The sequence below is a fragment of the Sus scrofa genome, chromosome 7, assembly GCF_054392235.1.
Source record: "Sus scrofa isolate SSC_HxYL_T2T_F1_AM1 chromosome 7, Sscrofa_HxYL_maternal_Yorkshire_Landrace_v2.0, whole genome shotgun sequence".
NCBI classification, from domain to species: domain Eukaryota; kingdom Metazoa; phylum Chordata; class Mammalia; order Artiodactyla; family Suidae; genus Sus; species Sus scrofa.
Genome location: NC_139389.1, coordinates 98,816,571 through 98,837,066, shown reverse-complemented (window position 1 = coordinate 98,837,066; position 20,496 = coordinate 98,816,571). Strand labels below are relative to the sequence as shown.

Here is a 20,496-nt window from a genome sequence, read left to right as displayed (position 1 = left end):
TCACCAGTTGCCTTGGCAATGTCATCACCAACCTTTTTTGGAGACAGACCCAGGGGGCCGATCTTGGGGGCCAGGGCAGATGTAGCACTGACTTCTCCATTGATGCATCTCAGGTACACGACTTTGATCTCGTTGGGGTCGAACTTAGGCGGCACGGTGGAGGTGACTGATGTTGAATGAACCCGGATTCGGGATGACCAAAGAAAGTTGCACCTTGGCCTCCTCCGAGCTGAAAGCTGAAAAGCCCCATTTGTATTTTTCTATGACATTAAATAATCTTGTTAAAAAGAGCTACCATTTAATTACCTAGGTATAGCTAAAAGATGAGGCATAGTAGAACACTCACCTGTGAAGTCAAGGAAAGTTGGCTATGAAAAAAGGACCAATTGTCTGTGAACCCTTATGATGACATAGAATTATTTTAGTTCAGTTAAAAAGTACATATTAGGAATTCCCTAGCCTAAAGGTTAAGGACACAGCATTGTCACTGCTGTGGCTCAGGTTGGATCCCTGGCCCAGAAACCTCTGCATGCTGTGGGCATGGCCAAAAAAAAGGTATATTTTAAATACTCAAGCTCTGTCATCTGCATTGAGGAAACAGACATAAAAAGAACATAGACTTTGGCTTGAGGGCCATAAACCTAGTTAAGGAAAAGCCAAAAAAGAGACAGTGATGGTAAAAAATAGTAAGTGCACTAGAGTGTGCCAATGTGTACATGGTATGCAGATGAACAGGATGTTTGGAGACCAGAGGACAAGCATGTCACCCATTTTGGGTGGCTTCCTTAGGTGGGACTAGAGGAGCTGAGTCCTTAAGTGGGACTAGAGGAGCTCATTCTTTTAATGATGACAAGAATTCAGATAGCTGAAAACTAGGCTGAAGAAGAGAGGAGCAGGAGCAGGTGTCCTAAATAGAGGTGAGAGCCCATTCAAAGCTGGAGGCACGGAACCAGGCGAGGTGCTGGATGGCAGATGAAGATTGAAGGAACACTGATAGAGAAAGTCTTGTGTTTTTCTTGAAAAGGGACCAGAAATTCATAGTTATAGTCCTATGTAGAGCAGAGTCTACTGCACATTAGTCCATGGTGAAGCCAAGCCTTACCAATCAGACTATGGTCCAGGAATTGTCTTTTAGAAGGTACGGGACAAGGGTCAGTTTTTATTAAACATAGAATTTATTTATTTATTTGCTTTTTTTAGGGCCACACCTGCAGCATATGGAGGTTCTCAGGCTAGGGGTCAAATCAGAACTACAGCTGCCAGCCTACACCACAGCCAAGGCAATGCCAGATCCCTGACCCACTGAGTAAAGCCAGGGATTGAACCTGAGTCCTCATGGATACTAGTCAGATTCGTTTCCACTTCACCACAACGGAGGCTCTAAACATAGAATTTAAAATGTAAGCTTTTTAAAGGAGAGAAGCTTCATTTATCTGAAAACTTCACTCACCTGGTTTCCTTAGAAACATAGTTTTCAGTTATTTTATAATTAGAAAATATGTTTTATAAAAGTAAATATTGATCATAATCCCAATGTATAAAAAGCGAGCATCTCTGCTTGAAGCAAGGATGCATATATGTGTATGTGTGTGCACAGAAGCATCCAGAACTCAAGTGACTTAGTATGCCCTTCTCTTGGAGATCTAGAACTGCAGAACACAATTTACAAACCATTGACTTAGAACAGAGATCAGAACAGATCTTAGAACAGAGAGTTGTAAGAATTTAGAGATGATTTAATGAATTGTCCAAACCCTTCGTGTTAGAAATAGGAACGCCAAGAGATGGCAAGACATGGTGATTTTTTTTTTTTCCAGGAAATGGGAACAAATAATTTCTCAGACTCTTCTTAAAATTCTGATGATCTAATTTCACCACATGCTTTATTTTCCCCAGAAAGCACTTCTTGACATAATGAGTCCATCTTGGGCCTCCATTCAGGAAATTTAATAAAATAACAAGCATAAAATTTATTTTAAAAAAATTTTTTTATTTTTTATCTTTTTAAGATTGAATCTGTGGCATATGTAAGTTGCCAGGCTAAGGGTTCGAGTTGGAGCTGCAGCTGCTGGCCTATACCACAGCCACAGCAACATGCAACTCAGGATCGAGATGCATCTGCGAACTACACTGCAGCTTGTGGCAACACCAGATCCTTAACCCACTGAACAAGGCAAGGGATTGAAGCCACATACTGGTAGATGCTAGTTGGGTTCCCATTGAGCCACACCGGGAACTCCTAAAATTTATTATTTTTGGAGCACTTTATAAAATTTATTATTTTATAATTTCCTAAAATTTATTATTTTTTCACACCGTGAAAACATTTTCTATTCATTATCTTAAATGTTTAAAAAATTGTGATAAAATACATATAACAAATTTTTATCATCTTAACCATTTTTAAGTGTACAGTGTAGCAACTTTAGGTAATTCACACTGTCATGCAACCACCACCATCAACAATCTCCAGAACTCTTTTTATCTTGCAAAACTGAAACTCATTTCAGTTGTACCCAGTAAGAAACAACTCCCATTTCCCTCCTGCCAGCCCCTTGCAACCACCATTGTACTTTCTGTCTCTATGAACTTTACTACTCTAGGTTCTTCATGGAATCAGAATTATACAGTATTCATCTTTTAGTGACTGGCTTATTTCACTTAACAAAATGTCCTCAAGGTTCATCCATGAAGCAGCATGGATGAGAATCTTCTTTTAAAGGCTGAATAATGTTTCTTTGTGTGTATATACTGCTTTTTGCTTATCCATTCATCAGTTGATGAATACTTGGGTTGCTTCCTTCTCTCGGCTATTGTGAATAATATTGCTATCCACATGTGTCTAAAAATATTTTTTTATGTCCCTGCTTCTAATTTTTTGGGCGTATACTCATAGTGGAATTTTGGGATCAAATGGTAATTCTATTCTTAATTTTTAAAAGAACAACCTACTGTTTTTCAAAGCAGCAGCACCATTTTACATTTTTACTAACAGTGTACAACAGTTCCAATTTCTCTACAAGCTTGCCAACATTTGTTATTTTCTTTCATTTAAAAATCATAGCCATCCTAACGGGTGTGAGTGGTATCTCATTGTTTTGATTTGCATTTCTCTAATGATTAGTGACATTGAACATCTTTTATGTGCTCACTGGCATTTGTGTATTTTCTTTGGAGAAATATCTATTCAAGTCCTTTGTCCTTTTTTCCCCCCTCTTTGTGGCCACTGCTCTAGCATATGGAAGTTCCTGGGCTAGGGGCCAAATTGGAGCTGCAACTGCAGGCCTATACAACAGCCATGGCAACACTGGATTCTTAATCCACTGAACAAGGCGGGGGATCGAACCCTCATCCTCACAAAGACAGTGTTGATTCCTTAATCTGCTGAGCCACAACAGGAACTCCCCTTTGTCCATTTAAAAAAATTTTTTTATTGTTGTTGGATTGTAAGTATTCTTTTTGTAGTCTTGATATTAACCCTTTATGAAATACATCACTTGCAAATATTTTCTCCCTTTCTGTGGGTTAACTTTTCACTCTGTTGATTGTGTCCTTTGATGTACAGCATCTTTTAATTTAGACAGAATCTAATTTATCTATTTTTGCTTTTATTGTCTGTTCTTTTGGTGGCATATCCAAGAAATCAGTGCTGAACCAATGTCATGAAGTTTTCCCTATGTTTTCTTAAAGAGATTTGTAGGTTTAGTTCTTACATTTAGGTCTTTGCTCCATTTTGAGTTAATTTTTGTATATGGTGTAAGGTGAGGGTTGCACTTCAGTCTTTTGCATATGATATCTGATTTTCCCAACATCATTTTTTGAAGCAATATGGCTTTCTTAAAACCACATAGCTACATGGTAGCACAGGTGGGACCAAACACTAGTTCCCTGATTCTAAGTTTTTAGGACTTCCCCTATTACTATTTGCCAGTGCCTTATTGCACACCTTTTCAGGTAACAGAGGCATTCCTGCAATCACACAGAGGTGTAATGGAGCTTATGCTCTGAGTATACTTGCCTTTTAAAGGAAGCACTTGTTGTCCTCACTTTTTTTTTTTTTTGCCTTTTCGGTCTGCATATAAAGGTTCCCAGGCTAGGGGTCGAATCTGAGCTGCAGCTGCTGGCCTATGCCACAGCCACAACACTGGATCCTAGCCACATTGCAACCCACACCATAGCTCATGGCAATGCTGTATCCCCGACCCACTGGGCAAGGCCAGGGATCAAACCCGAATCCTCATGGATACTAGTCAGATTCATTTCCACTGTGCCACAGCAGCACCTCCTGTCTTCAATATTTTTAAATAATAAAATCAACCACTGCTCCCTGCCCAAATGGTCATCTAATTTCCCCTCCACTTAACTGTTCTACTGAGTTTGGAAAAGAGGCAAAGAAAATCACAAAAATAGTCATTTGTCATTCATACTTTACTTCACATAATTATCCTTGCTAAATCACAAGGCCCCTTAAGCACCAAGCATCTTTCCACAGGGAAAGAAAATAGGTTTGCTCAATGAGCTGTAAATATTTGAAAATATGAATTATTGGATGATTAATGTGAGAGGTCTAAACTTAGCTAACTTAATTTCTAAACTACATTATATCTACTGAGACTGTCTTTGATCATGATTCTAGTTTGACTCATATCTAAACTGCCTTCTATCTAATTTTCTTTGCAGGAGTTGGTACTTAATGTATTTCAGAGGAAAAGATTTATGAGTAAAAATACTAAGAGTAGAAATATTTAAAAGTCACTTTCAAAATGTGTTAAATAGGACAAATTTCTTTCTGTGTAAGCCTATGTAAGTCTAATGTATATTGGGTCCCAGGTAGTCCAGATATTGCCTGGGGTTATATTTAAAGAAACATAGCCCAGCAATTAAAAGTAATTAGGATATTCCAGTATTATCAATCATATGCCTAGTGATTAACGTCAAAGTGGATTCAATTCATAACCCACATTTCTTTCAATCTATGCCTCTTTCACACTTTGTAGCTGTCCTTCCTGTTGAATCAAATATCCTCCTCAACACCTATCCAGTGGCTTTTCCTATTTTACTCCCTTCTCCATTTCCTTCTATTTTATTTTATCTTTTTGGCTGCACCCAGAGCATGCAGAAGTTCCTGGGCCAGGGATGAACCCACACCATAACAACGACCCAAGCCACAACCACGATAATGCACGGTCCTTAACCCACTGAGCCACCAGCGAACTCCCTCAATTTCCTTCTAGAAGCCATTTTCTTCCTCAGTTTTACTGCTATGTTATGCACAATAAAGGGAATGGGAATGAACACCTGTCATCACCTTCACCCTTGCCACTGTTGTCCAGACCACCATAATTTCCAGCCCAATTACTGCACTGACATCTAAATGGTCTCCCTACTTCTACTGTAGTCCCTTACAGAAACCAGGTGATACTTTAAACATATATGTCAGTCTTATCTTTCCCCTTCCTCTGAGTATTTATTTGTTTACTCTGCTTTTCTCCTACTAGATGGTACTCCAAATTGTGGGGAATTTTGTCTGCGTCCCCAGGAAGGATGACAATGATGACTGGTACATGAGAGTTGAATGAAAAACTGAGCTGATTAATGAACTCCTTGATTCTTTTGTAGATACTATTTCTTTTGTAGAGATTGCCCTCTGTAAGAGTTGACATGATTTCAGCTTCAGGTTATAGAAAAGACAGCATGCTTTATTTCACGTAAACAAGTAGCCGATGAACATTCTGAACATGGATAATGCAATACCAATAAGGCTTCATAACCAATACCAATAAGGCTTCATAAACAAATCCTGTACTCAAGAAAAACAAATTCTATATCTTGGCTGCCTTCCTGATGCTGCCTGCTATGCCACAATTCATAAATATACATATAAATTCTCTAGCAGTTTCCTTTTTAACACTAAAGGATCCAGCATTGTCCAGGCTGTGGCGTGGGTTCAGTACCCGGCTGGGGAATGTCACATGCCACAAGTGTGCCCAAAAAAACAAAACAAAACAAACAAACAAACAAAAAAAGAAGTAGCTTAAACCATAAGGAAGTTAATGTGTTCACAATACTGGAAGTAGAGAGGTAGCCAGATTCTAGCAGCTGGATGATGGCTTTGAGCTTGCAGGTGCTCATTATGTGTCTTTCTGACATCTGGTACTACTGTGTAGACACTTCCTGGGCCTTGTCTCATATCCTCTCAGTCCACCTTTCATCCAGCCATGGATGCAGGAGTCAGCTCTGTTCAAGTGAATCTGTACTTTTCTTCAGCTGCACAGCATATTTTTTACTTTCTGCCCCATGGCTTTTCTGATACCAGATAAGAAATTCTTCTGGGAACCAGCTGGTCCAACTAGAGGGTCTGTGAATGATCTAGTCACAGAATCATCACTTCTTTTGTGAGGCAGTTGAGCCAACTGGAGGACCAGCTGGACATTTCTCCATATGCAAACTTGCAAGTATGAAATTAATATGCAATGCACCAGCCTTTGACCAATGGGGGATGAAAACTGGTAGATAAATGTTTCACTCCTCCAATACTGGGGTGGCATTTCTCAGTCTTTCTATACAATTGCATATTCTATACAATTCCTCAGAGCTTCCCAGCAGGACCAATGTCTAGTTGCTAACACTAGTGAGTAGTTTGAGAATGTGCCGTTGAATTTAATTTTCTCTCTTTTTCATTCTTCAGAGTATCCCCACTCTTGTTGCCCAGGATCACCTACCAAAAATAAACTACCTGCATGTAAACCCTTGCCTTAGGCTCTGCTTTCAGGGGAAAACCTAGCCTATGGTGATTGGTACCAGAAAGACCCCAGGAAACTAGTCACTCAGGATAGATTCTGTGACTGGTAAGATGGCAATGAGGACCCCATTGTTAATGGAAGGTAGGATGGTGTTGGGCCTGGGCATGCAGTACCACAATGACTACTAAAACTTTCTATGGTGGAGAACTAGGATGAAGGGCAGGTGGAAGGTGAAACATTGACTTAAGTGAGAGGAACTGAGGCTAAGACAGTAACTTTGTGTTAATGCTAGCCCTCTTCATTGTTATAAAAATGCTGCCAGTAGCAAACAGGGCTATTTGGTGTGATCTTGCGAACTTCCTTGAACCAATTTCTGTTGCAAAAAATGCTAGTAGGCTTGAGTTTCTGGACAGATCATGGGCCAGGGCACTGGAATTATTTACTGGAATTACTGACCTGGTTTACTTAGGTCAGTCATGGACCACTTATGTTTCACATCTTTTCAAAATGTTTCCAAATTTTACAGTTGCTGGTGAAGACAGGATTGGATGTTAGAGAATCAACTACAATATCCACCGCACATGTCTCTTGGTTCCCTTGATGAACTTCTCACTTTCCTTCAAAACACCATTAAAATATTACCTCTTTTGTAAAGCCTCTTTGAGGCAGCTTTATGTTCTTTCTGCTACAGCAGAACTTATTTGGGGTAGTGGTTTTGAAAGAACAGGCTCAGAAGCCAGTTTGCCCAACTTCCTAGCTGTGTGACTTTGGGAAAATTGTTTAACCCCTCTGTGTGTCAGTATTCTCATAAGTAAAGAGGTACTTCCTTCAAAGAATTGCTGTGAGGATGAAATAAGTTAAAAATATAACTGGCCTGGAATAGTGCCTGGTATATAGTAGGTACTCTATAAAGTCAGCTATTATTAATGTTGTTGAATATATACATGTGTGTTATATTAATTAGTTATATATTAATATATCTTAAAATGCTTTTTATCTTCGTATGTCTGTTATTGGATTTCACTTCCAGTCATCTGTTACCAGTGCTTGAAGTGAATAAATATTTGTTGAATGAATGAATGAACAAATAGTACAGAGAACACATGCTATATAAATATCTGGAAGGGAGAGATTGCGACAGAGAGCTGGGGGAGGAAATAAGGTGGTTTGGGGAGGTTTATTGGAAGAAGTGGAATCTCAGTAGGCACTTGAAGGATAAATTAGCTTTTTATGGGGTTCAGAAATAGAAACAATATTAGTATGAAGAATTGTATGGGTAAAGATATGGAAGAGAAGATAAGTACAAAATATTAGAAGGAATAGACCAGTTGAGATAGAATGGAAGGGATGGGAATGGATATGAGGAGGGATAGGCAGGACAGCTAGACTGGAACCAAGACTGTTGTAATAGGAGATGAGTGATTTTATGGAAAGAACCTAGACTTTGGAATTTTACCATGATTTGACTCTTAACCCTATTGCTTACTGGTTGTATGGCCTTAGACAAATTATCGGATCATTCTAAGCTTGTTTTTTAGGTAGAAAATAAAAACAGAGTATAACCAACTTGCAGTGTTTTGGGGGAAGATTAGCAAAAATGTACATATACATAGAATGCCTTTCAAATGGTTAGCACATGACAAATCAGCTGCTAAGTTGATTATTATACTGGCTGGTAGTGTCAAAGGCTTATTAATACAGGAAGGGTGGCCTTTTATCATCATTTGACGGTAGTAATTGAACAATCAAAATATACAGAGTAATAAAATCCAGGAAATGAACCAGCAAGTTTGCCAGACAAGGCCAGTACATGGGAATCACTATGTGCTTTGGTTGATTGTGAAGCAGAAGATGGTAATAGAAATATTTAAAATCTTGTGATGGGATTTTGCAGATTCTTTTTTTCTTCTTTTAGATTTAACTTTAGAATTATTCTTTCAAGCAGGCAGTTGCTTTCTTTGTAGAATCGTTTGGGGTTTTTGGTAGTATCAGGTGAAAATTTCCTTCCTAAAAGCCAAAAACCAAAGTTTTTTCAGTAAGTTCTTTTATTGAATTTCACCATTATTAAGTCTGACATTCCTTCTTGCTGGTAGAGCAAATGGACAAGTTTCTGATTCTTTGCATCTTAAATTTTTCTCCTGATAAAGCTGTAGCTAGAAGGGACTTCAGCATTATCACATTATTTTTAGGTAAAGTCCTGCAAAGAGTAAACACCAGTGCTTTTCAGAATGTACTGGTTTCTGTTGTGGTCCATGAGCAGGTTGGAAAGAATTTCCAGACCCAGAGCAGCATGAAGAAAAGACAAGTTTATTGAGGCAAGAAATGCTGCTAACACAGGGGGCCGACTTCCAGTGATGAGGGAGAGCTGACCCCTAGCTCTTGGTCAGGGTCTAGGGACAAAGAGAGAGAAGAAAGGTCTTCTCCAAGTTCCTGTCATGGCTCAGTGGTTAGTGAACCTGACCAGCATCCATGAGGACAAGGGTTCAATCCCCGGCCTTGCTTAATGGGTTAAGGATCTGGCGTTGCCGTGAGCTGTGGTGTAGATGGCAGATGTGGCTTGGATCCATGTTGCTGTGGCTCTGGTTGCTGTGGCTGTGGTGTAGGCCAGCGGCTACAGCTCTGATTGGACCCCTAGCCTGGGAACCTCCATGTGCTGTGGGTGTGGCCCTAAAAAGACCAAAAAAAAAGATCTTGTGATACACCTGCTGACCTGCTGATTGGTTGGGGAAAGAGGGGTCTACCAATGTACTCGTACTTGGCTGGTTGGTTGGGGGTGTATAAGGGGTGGGGTGAGGAGTGGGCCACATACCTTTCCTAGTAGGGGGCAGGAAGGAGTAAGCCATGCTGCTCAAGGGGGAGACTTTGTAACAATTACAACTGGATGGGTGGGATGATAAGGATGTGGTAATTCTTATCCCAGCCAGAGGCTTTCTGAGTTTTATCTTGTTGCAGAGGTCTTAAGGTCCCATAGTTTCCATATTGTAGCTTCAGTTGTAACTTGCCCTTTGCAGCCGCACAAACCACTAGCTGCCCAATGGACTCTAGGTTCTCATTTGGTATTCTTTGGTCCTTTTCAAAACACAACTTAATTGTGAATTTTCCCATGTTTATTCTAATTACCTTAGCTTTGTGGTTCTAAGCAAGCAGTTTAGGAGTCCACTGCACTTCCATTCCAAAAATGATAACATACAGTGAAAGTGTTCCTCTAGAACACTTAAGGTGAATTGTCATAATTAACACTAGTATTCTGTGGGAGGACACAGAAAATTGTTTCCTGAAGAAAATAGCACCCAAAATGCTTTTGATTAAGTGAGGTTTATCTCTTGGGTCTTGAGGAATAGGAAAAGGTAAATTGGTTTCTACAGAAAAATTTTGGTGAGAGATGTGCCTTGAATTTGAAGTAACTTATTATGTATCTGGCTCCAAACAGATCTCAAAAGGAAGTTTTAAAAATGATCTTCACTTCAGATTTTCAATTGGAAGTCAGACTTAGCATTTCTTACCTATTAAGAAAGGATATTCCCATCCTTTGGAGGCAATATAACATCATGGTTATTATCACCTCTGCTTTTGGGATGAGATAACTTTGGCTCATCTCCTGCCTTAATTACCTACTATTAAGTGATCTTTGGCAAGTTACTCAACTTGTCTGAAAGGTGTACCTACCTCATAAAAATGTTGTGAGGATTTAAGAGTTAGCAAATAAGTTTCTACTTTTCAGTAATATTTAATAGGTGGTGGCATGCCATTAATCTTGTGCATCAACTAGAAAGAAAAGAATAATTATAGAAATCATGCCGCAGAAGCGGCCCAAAGAAATAGCAAAAAGACAAAAAAAAAAAAAAAAAAAGAAATCATATTTTAAAGGATACTCTGAGAATAGTGGAAACAAAAAAGACTAAATGAACTAATATTCCAAAGGAGGAAGAGCTCTTCCTCAGTGAGCTGATTTTATTCTTTTCTTCCTTATGGAGATTTGCTGAGTCCAAGCATGGGCTGAGGATCAGGCAGAGGGACTATATTCGGGGAAGAGAAATCAGCAGAGCTTTAGACCATTGTATGGCTTGGTATGCTGGTTTAAAATTTAGAGAAACCCCAAATATACAGACAGTTTGCCTGATGGGGTATTTGCTGAATGCTGAGTTAGGGGTGCTATAAGAAGCTAGGTGCTGGATTGGAAAGGCAGAGTGAAATATCTTGTAGTCTCACAGTGCTAATGAGAAAAATCTTCCCTTGAGATAATGTCCTACGGTAAACACATGACAGCTCTCACCTTGGAAATATATGTGAACAGGTGAAATTAACCTAAGTTAAGCTAATATCCAGTTCCTTGGAAGCTTATTCCTGAATGGATTGAGATGGTCAACCTTTCATCTTATCTGCATAATAGAGGTCAAGGTGAACACTCTCTGGAGGAAAACAACAATAACTACATTTTTCAATGGTTCCTTTACACATGATATCTGACATATAATAAAAAAAATCAGGATACATGCAAAGAGGTGATAAAAGGTTTTACTAACAAGCGACAGAAAAGACAATAAGATAGACTAAATTATATGTTGAAGTTAGTAGATTTTAGTATAAATATATTAAGGAACATAAAGAAAAATAAGGACAGAATAGATAGAAAGAAAACTTCAACACAACCTATGTCAAATAATTATGTAGCCATTTGAAAAATGTAATATCTAGACTTAAAAACTTATTTGATGTGTTTAACAGCAAATTGGTCACAGCAAAAACAAGTTTAGTGAACCCAAAGAAGGATCAATAGAAAATAAGCTAAAGTACAAAGAGGGTGAAAAAGGAATAGAAAGAATGGAATATAAGATTCATGAGGGAGTTCCCGTTGTGGCTCAGTGGTTAAGGAATCTGACTAGGAACCATGAGGTTGAGGGTTTGATCCCTGGCCTTGCTCAGTGGGTTAAGGATCCGGCGTTGCTGTGAGCTGTGGTGTAGGTTGCAGACGTGGCTTGGATCCCGCATTGCTGTGGCTCTGATGTAGGCCGGCGGGTACAGCTCAGATTGGACCCCTAGCCTGGGAACCTCCATATGCCGTGGGAGCGGCCCTAGAAAAGGCAAAAAGACAAAAAAAAAAAAAAAAAGGATTCATGAGGAATAGTATCAAAATCATTTAATTACGTGTAGCATATGTGCTCTCTCAATCTAAGAGTATAGGCGAGAGAAAATAGAGCAGAAGCAACATTTGAAAAGATAGTATGAAAAGTTTCTAAAACTGCTAAAGAACATTAACCCACAAATTCAAGATGCTCAGAATCAGAAAAAAATAAAGGAAACCATACATAGGAATATAATAATTAAACTTCTGTAAGAAAATATAAAAAGAAAATATTAAAAGCAGCAAAAGGGAAAAGATTACTTTCAGAGAAGTGGTAACAGGACTAATAGAGTTTTCAACTGAACATATGGCAGCAAGAAGAAAATAGAATGACATCTTTAAAATGATGAAAGAAAAAAAAAAAACTTCCATCTATGAATGCTATACATAGTGGAAAAGATAACCTTCAAAAATTAAGGTCAAATAAAGATGGTTTAAATTGAAAAAATCTGAAAGAATTAATCTCTAGCAGACCTTCACTGCAAGAAATACTTTTAGGAGTATTTAGACTGAAGTAAAGGAAACTCTAATAGATACACAGAAGTTCAGGAAGGAATGAAGAACTGAGTAAATATGTGGTAATATGTAGAAAAATACCAACTTTTTAAAAGAAAAATCATAACAATGTCTTGTGGGGTTTATATATATATAAACTTTTATACATATATACAACTTTTTTTCAGTCCACCTCTGTCACATCTGTCATCTGTCTCCCCACAGGGCTAGTCAGCTCTATTTTATAGTAAGTTTAAAAATGTGCTGTCATGCTGACATCTAAGGGTCAGGTGATAAAATGACATTCACTCATGTAATCTGAGATTTATTTGAAATATATATGGAGAGAGAGACACCACTGGATTTCTTTCTGTTTCTGCATGGGAGATGAATAGCTCAGAGAACTTGCTTGGACAAAGCTGCTGACCTAACTAAAAAAAAGAAGATTTAGGCCTGTTCACTAATCCCTGCATTTGAAGTGCTGGCCTTGTACATTTAGGAATGCTTAAAAAAATTATATTTTAGCACAAAGGTCAGGAAGAAATTAATGGAGTTAAGCTTTTATAAGATTTTTGCATATTTTGGGAAGTGATAGTGATATGGTAACTGCAATTAGAGTTGAACTATGTAAATATCTAAGATAAAAATACTAAAAGGGAAAACTAAAGTGAGTAGAATATATATACTAATTTAATTAAAAATGTTGATTGGAGTTCCCGTCATGGCGCAGTGGTTAACGAATCCAACTAGGAACCATGAGGTTGCGGGTTCGGTCCCTGCCCTTGCTCAGTGGGTTAACGATCCGGCGTTGCCGTGAGCTGTGGTGTAGGTTGCAGACGCGGCTCGGATCCTGCGTTGCTGTGGCTCTGGCGTAGGCCGGTGGCTACAGCTCGGATTCAACCCCTAGCCTGGGAACCTCCATATGCCACGGGAGCGGCCCAAGAAATAGCAACAACAACAACAACAACAACAAAAAGACAAAAAAAGACCAAAAAAAAAAAATGTTGATTAATGAAGAAGGTAGGAAAAAGATAAAGAAACAATGAAAAAATGGGATGAACAAAACAGAAACTCCTAAATGTTTGGAAATTACACTTCAGATCATCCTGTGGGCAAAGAAATCACAGTCTACATTAGATAATAGTTTAAATGGAACAAAAGTGTATATGGAACATATATCAAAACTTGTTAGATGTAACCAAATCATTATTTAGAGGCAAATTTATAGGCTATTAAAATTCAATAATCTAAGTTTCCATTTGAAGAAAAAGCTAGCAAATTAAATCAAGTGAAAGGAGGAAGGAAATGAAAAAAGAAGAATTTAATGAAATAGAAGTACAACAGAGGGAAGTTCACAAAATTAGTTTTTTATTGGTAAGGATAAGAAAATTCATAAATCCCAGGCAAGGAGTAATCAAAAAGAAAGAAAAAGCTCACGAATTACCAAGGTTGGGAATGAAAAATGGGACATCATTGCAAGTAATACATTTGAAAACTTAAATGAAATGGATAAATCTTTGAAAAGTAATGCTTTAGCAAAGCTTATATAAGAAGAAATAGAAAATTTGGATAGTCATATGGCTAATAAAATAATTAAACTGTTATTAAAGATCTCAAAATAAAAAATTTAGGTTCTAATAATTTCACTGATAAACTTTTTCAAACTTAAAGAAAAAATACCAATCTATACAAACTATTCTAGATACTAAAAACTTTCAGCTCATTTTATGAGGTCAGTACAACTTTGATATAAAAACTTGACCGGGACATTACAAGAAGGTAAAATTATAAGTTATCACTCATGAACATAGAATATTTTAAATATAAAACATTAAAATATCAAATCAGATACAGTTATATAAGCAAAGATATGATTTCATTTCTCTGAGGGGTTTATTCGCAGAATATAAGGTTGTTGTAACATTCAAAAGTCAATGACTGTAATTACCCATATGAGTTGAATAAAAGAGTAAAACCATATGATTATCTCAATAGATGCAAAAACTTCTGACAAAATTCAACATATCTGTCACACACTTTAAGTAATCAATCAATTTATGTTTTGGGTCATTTTAGGGCCGCACCTGTGGCATATGGAGGTTCCCAGGCTAGGTGTCTAATCGGAGCTGTTGCTGCTGGCTTACACCACAGCCATAGCAAAACAGGATCCGAGCTGCATCTGTGACCTACACCACAGGTCATGACAATGCCAGATCTTTAACCCACTGAGTGAGGCCAGGGATCGAACCCGCAACCTCATGGTTCCTAGTCGGATTCGCTTCCGCTGCATCACGATGGGAACTCCTGTTACACAGTTTTTAGCAAACTAAAAAGAGAAGGGAGGTTCTATAATCTGACAGATGTTATAAAAATAAACACCAATGGCTAACATCATACTGAGTCGTAACAATACTTTCCCTATGAAATTAGGAATAAGACAAGGCTCTTCTTTATCATCACTTTTATAATTAACATCATATGAAATGGCATGAAGACTTTTTCCCTGAGAATATGAGAATAAAACTAGGATATCCAGTACTACCACTTTAATTCAGCATTGTCTGAGGGGTCCTAACCAGAGCTATAAGGATAGAAGTTTAAATAAAAGATATAAACATTGGAAAAGTAAAAGTAAAATATGCCTTTATATATATTACATACCTTCAAAATCTGAAATAATATTATAATAACAATATAAAGTAACATAAAACTGTTGATTCTATGCATATATAGTTCAACAATAGGCAGTACAAACTGATGCTAAAAGAGGCAAGAATACTGGTTACAACTGGAGGATGAATAGTTATTGCCTGAGAAGGGGCATAAATCAACATCTGGATACCAGAATTGTTCTGTAGCTTAATCTGCATAGTGGCTGCACTAATATACATTGAAAGACACTATATGCTGTGTGTGTTTTGCACATGCAGCAAACAAGAGACCGAGCATTTCTATAGCTTACATTCTAGTGAGAGATGGACTCCAGGCGCTGTGGTAGAGGAAGCAATGGTGGCTCCATGCACATGGAGCAGGGGAGATTCAGTGATTCCAGGATGAGGGCAGACCTATTCAAGGAAGAGACGTCTCAAAAAAAAAAAGAAAAAGAAGAGATGTCTCAACAGAGGACCATTAGGCATTAGGCAGGAAAGAAGATTGGGAGGAAGAGCATATTCCACATAGACAGAAAAGTACATGCAAAGACCTGGAGATGAGAGAGTGAGGTATGTGTAAGGAATGAAAAGCTGTTTATGGCTGGAGTACAGAAGGAAAGATGGGGGATGATGAGGGGAGGCTGGAGGCTGGCAGGGGCTCTTTGGTGACTAAATGAGATGTGGTAGAATTTCAGCTTTTAAAGGACATGGCCAGCGCATGATTTTAGGTAGAAAAGAATCAAGACCGCTACTACATTTTAAGGAATGAGTCTAGGCTACTGAGCAGTTGAATCCCTGGAGGTGGTCAGGGTGAGAGATGATGATGGGGGCTTGAAGCAGAGGAGGGACAGAGGTGCTGCTGGCTGTGCACTGATGGCAGAGGTGGTGAGGATGTGGAACCAAAGACCTTGTGATGGAAGGTTGTGCTGGCTGCTAAAGAGGAAGAGACTTTCAGAACTCGCCTCCACTCTCAGGAAAGATATGTAGTTTCAGACCCTAGAGGAGGCCAGGCACCTCAGGCATTGTGTTACTGATTAATCTTTGAATTCCCAGTGTCATTTCCTTGTTTCTCTCTGCCTCCTAGAGGACCATTGCTCCTGAAAAGAGCCTTTCATTGCAGGGTGAGCCTTTGCGATTGAATTTATTGAACTTTTTTGTGAGTGAAGTTAGGTGGTGGGAATGTTTGGAAGGAGGGAGACAGGTGTAGGTGGAGCAGGTTTTAAAGCATCAACACCCCCCCATTTCCCCCCCCCCCCCAAAGCTTTTCTCCTTTCTTCCAGTCTCCAGGTAGGTTCTTCCCAGTTCCCGGATGAGGTCCCAGGACAGAGCGATTTAGCGCTGTCCATTTTCTAAGACACTTTGTAGATGCGTCTGAGGACTCTCCTTCCCAGAAATTTGAGTCGTGTCCTCTGACAGGTCGTGTCCCAATTTGGGTTTGGTGAAAGGGGCTGTGGAGTACATAGCGCCCCCTCGCCCCAGTCCGGAAGAGCGCGAAGGAGATGACTATAATCAGTTGGGTATGAAACCTGAAACTTGAGGAATAAGAAGTTGAACATCTATTGCTCTGCAAACCCAAGGAACCTGGGGTCCCGCTGAGTCCCCTTCCCACCAGCTATCCCAAACACTCTGTCTTGAATCCGAAGGGGATTTAGAAACGAAGAGCTGCCCGCGGCGAATGCCTGTAATGCCCAGGCCAGGAAGAAAGCGGGTTAGGATCTGATCCTGCTGAATAGAGGATACAGGAGCCTCCCGCCCTCTGTCTTGATGTGGCGGGGGCGCGCTGCGCGCTGCGCCAGGGCGGGCGGCGGCGGCGGCGGCGCGGGCGCCGTGATGCAGGTGTGACACGCGCGGACTCCTGCCTCCGCGGGGATCGCCCCAGAGCAGTATTCGCTGGAGCTGCCGGCGGGGCCACCAGGGTGGACGCCACTCAGCCCGCACCCGGAGGCGGCCGCGCGCGGATTTCCCATTCAGGTAGGGGACGGCGTTGCTCGCTCCCGTGCGTGCAGACCCCGCCGGGGCACGGACCCGGTTCGCTACTGGGGGCTCCCAGGCTCTCTTGCCAGGGCTAAAACGTACATGCTGGTACCTCTGAATGTTGTTTATAGCAAATGGCACAAAAGACAGGGGAGAGTCTTGGAAAGCCGGCGCAGAAAAGCAAGGACTTGCCCGCTGCCCGGGGCTGAGCTCCTCTTTGAAGGTGGCATCCCCAAGGGCTGTTCTAAAATCCTGTTTGAACTGTTAGCACCATACATAGTTTTGCAACTTAGGCTACTGACGTTTTTAACTCCCTTTCCGTAAGCTTTCTGGTCACCACTTTAGTTTCAATTCTTTACAATTAGATGGATTTTGTTGTTGTTGTTGGCTTGTTCTTAAAAGGACAGATCAAAACCAGGCTTACCTGGTGGCTCTGGGTTGGGGTTTGTGAGTGTGTATTTCTGTATGTGGAGGGCGCCCTCCGCGGGCGTGGGAGCCGTTTCTGAGGGACAGAGAGGATTTGTTTATAGATGGATTTTAGCGCAAGGAAAAGAACATGATTTGTTCCACAGGGGTGGGTGAATAAATGCGTTTAGCCAGGGAGGAGCAAGGCACTGTTTCCCCCGCAGACGGTTGTTGGATATCTCTGCTGTCCAGGGTTCAGCTAGGCTGCTGAAACACGATCCTTTAACCAGAAATCACAGATGCAAACTAGCGCCTTTGAAAGGTAACTTAACGTTGGTGGCCTCCGGCTCTGATAAGAGCAGCCCGGTGGGGCACTGGGGGATGCCTGCTCCTGTTTAAGGCTTTTTTAGAGGTAAATGTGGGTGACTTTGAGATTCAGGGAATGGCAGGTGAGAGGTGAGAGTATGTGCCTATGGGGGAGAACTGGGCATTGTAGTTAGCTCAGCGATCCTTCTGGTCTATACCGGTCTCTTCTGTTTCTGCTTCTTGCCCTTTCCAGAAGAGGTGACATAGCCTGTTTGCTCCAATGCGTGCAGCAGTTACAGTACATGCTCATCCTGCATCTTTCTTGAGTCAGCAAATACTACTGGAGCACCTAGTATGTGTCAGAGGCGGATTAATCCTTGGGGGTGCAGAGATGATGAAAACAAAGTCCAGGTTCCCCAGAAGCTCACACCTAGTGAGGGAGAAACACCTGTAATAATGAGGGGGTGATAAGTTCAGTAATAAGTGTGAAAAAAGAGTGGTGGGAGCAGAGAGGGAGGAATTAATTGTGGCAGCGATTATTTTTAAAATGAAGCTCTTCTAGATGGGGCATTGCATGGATTTCAGTAGGGGCAGGATCTCTCTCTCCCTTGTGCTATTGGTCTGTAAGTGACCCACATCACTCCTAGCCCATCAGCATCACTGGTCACTGGACAGGCAGAACTCTGCAAGTCACAACACAGCTGGCGTTTTAAGTGTGTGACCAGATTCCGGTAGACATAGACATAGAGTGACATGGAGAGGGGGTGTGCTCAATGCAGGTCGGGCTTTTTGTTTTTTAATGGATCGTATTCCTAAATTTCAGGACCAGGAAAGTTTTGAAGCAGGACTTCACAAAGGCAGGGAATCTGGAAAATTCTTAGGGATTCTCAGAGCAGATGAACTTCTGCCTTCTTTCTCCTTGGGTCCCTGATCTATCTGTGCTTGTCCCAGTTCAGGTCAAAAGGAAAGCTCTGACCTTGATTGTCCCTAAATGGGTGGAATAAAGGGAAGCTAAAGCTGTTCCAACTAATGTGCTTTGGGAAATAAAAAGCCAATCTGATGGATGTTTCTTCCTGGACAAAAGCGGTGGTGGGTGATGAGAAACTACAGAATGAAGAGCTCTTGTGTTATGTATGTTGTCAGAGACGCGAATCACATGTGTTTTGTAATCTAAACCATAATTAAGGTATTTGAAAAGCAGACTGCAAGAAGCTTGGGCTTTGATGCTCAAACAAACCTAGGTAAGTGTCTTGGGCAAGTTACTTAGCTTTATTTTGAGCTTTGGTTTCCTGAACTGTAAAATGGAGATAACAATAGAGGTCTTAAAATATAATTACGTCATAGGTGCTTAAAAACATTTGTTTCTTGAGAAATGATCATCATATGTAAATTTCTTCGTACAAAGTAGGTGCTTAAGAAAGACAGTTCATTCGCTGAGTTCCTACTACGTGTCAGGTACTGCTCCATGTGTGGGGAATACAGAATGGAATGAAATAAAGCCCTTCAAGGGGCTTACTTTATGTGTGCGTGAGTGTGTAAGATCACAGACAAATAAGTAAGTAACTAGGTAGTGTATCAGCCAGGGATGCATTATGAAGGAGAGAAATAAAGCAGAGTAAGGGAGAATGGGGAGTCTTGCCAGAGGGTGGGGTGAGGATTGTTATTTTTTATGCAGTTTGTAGGGAAGGCTTTGCTGCTAAATGACATTTGACCAGACTCCTGGGAAAGTGGGGAGGTGAGCCAGGCACATGGCTGAGGAAGAACATTCTGGGCAGACTAATGGCGCCTGCAAAACTCTGAAGCAGGAGAAAGGTATCTTTCATAAGAAAACCAGAAAGGAAGCCAAGGAGGCTGTGGTTGAGTGACTGAGAGGGAGAGAAGTAGGACCTGAGGTCAGAGGGGTAACATGGCAAGGTCACTGGGGTATTGCCTCTTATGATTTAAATTTGTCACTGAGATTAATATCCTGAGCTCTTGGGGAAGGAATTGGCTGAAATCCTATAGTCTTTATTTAGAAGAAGGCTGGTTGGGAGACATAGGTTCCTGTGGTCACTCAGTCTAAGCAAATGAAGCCAGCAGAGGCGTATATCTTTGGAAGGTGACGAAAAACACAGTGCAAAACAGTGTTCAGATTATCTTTCATCAAGAACTGTTTCAGTGCTTCTTTTGAACCTTAGTGTTATGTTTGTTTCCTTTCCCTCACAATGAAAAAAAGGGTCACATTTAGTGGATAGTCCTGCAGGTATTGTCTTTGCCAGTTATGATTCTTTTTTCTTTGAGAATGACAGTAGTTTCTATGGTTATGGAAACATACTGATCTTTGGTGTACCATGGAATGAATTTTTTTTTTTTGTCTTTTTTTTTTTTTTTTTGTCTTGTTGTTGTTGTTGTTGCTATTTCTTGGGCCGCTCCCGCGGCATATGGAGGTTCCCAGGCTAGGGGTTGAATCCGAGCTGTAGCCACCGGCCTACGCCAGAGCCACAGCAACGCAGGATCCGAGCCGCGTCTGCAACCTACACCACAGCTCACGGCAACGCCGGATCGTTAACCCACTGAGCAAGGGCAGGGACCGAACCCGCAACCTCATGGTTCCTAGTCAGATTCGTTAACCACTGCGCCACGACGGGAACTCCCCATGGAATGAATTTACATCATATCATGTAACACATTTATTTGAGGCTTCCATTTTATAGGCTTCGTATGAAGACCATAGTTTGCTTCTCTGCTCCTCTGAGACTTTGTTTCTTCTTTAAAGGTCATGGTTTTGGCAAACTTATGGTTACTAAAGGGGATAGCAGGG

The 20,496-nt window shown here is 40.5% G+C and overlaps 2 protein-coding genes across 6 annotated transcripts in view; both read left to right on the top strand.

Annotated features, from left to right (window-relative positions):
- The window catches only part of KLHL25 (kelch like family member 25), a 665,168-nt gene that overhangs the window by 508,500 nt on the left and 136,172 nt on the right, over positions 1–20,496 (top strand). The window lies entirely within an intron of this gene.
- Positions 16,827–20,496, top strand: part of SV2B (synaptic vesicle glycoprotein 2B) — a 198,491-nt gene continuing 194,821 nt past the window's right edge. For 2 of the 5 annotated variants that reach the window (XM_001926765.8, XM_021099374.2), the window contains exon 1: positions 16,827–16,982. The gene's annotated coding sequence lies outside the window, so the exon portion shown is untranslated. Of the gene's footprint in view, positions 16,983–17,610; positions 17,713–18,647; positions 18,938–20,496 lie in introns of those variants that run through there. The other 3 variants (XM_084969473.1, XM_084969472.1, XM_021099373.2) reach the window with 3 other exon arrangements.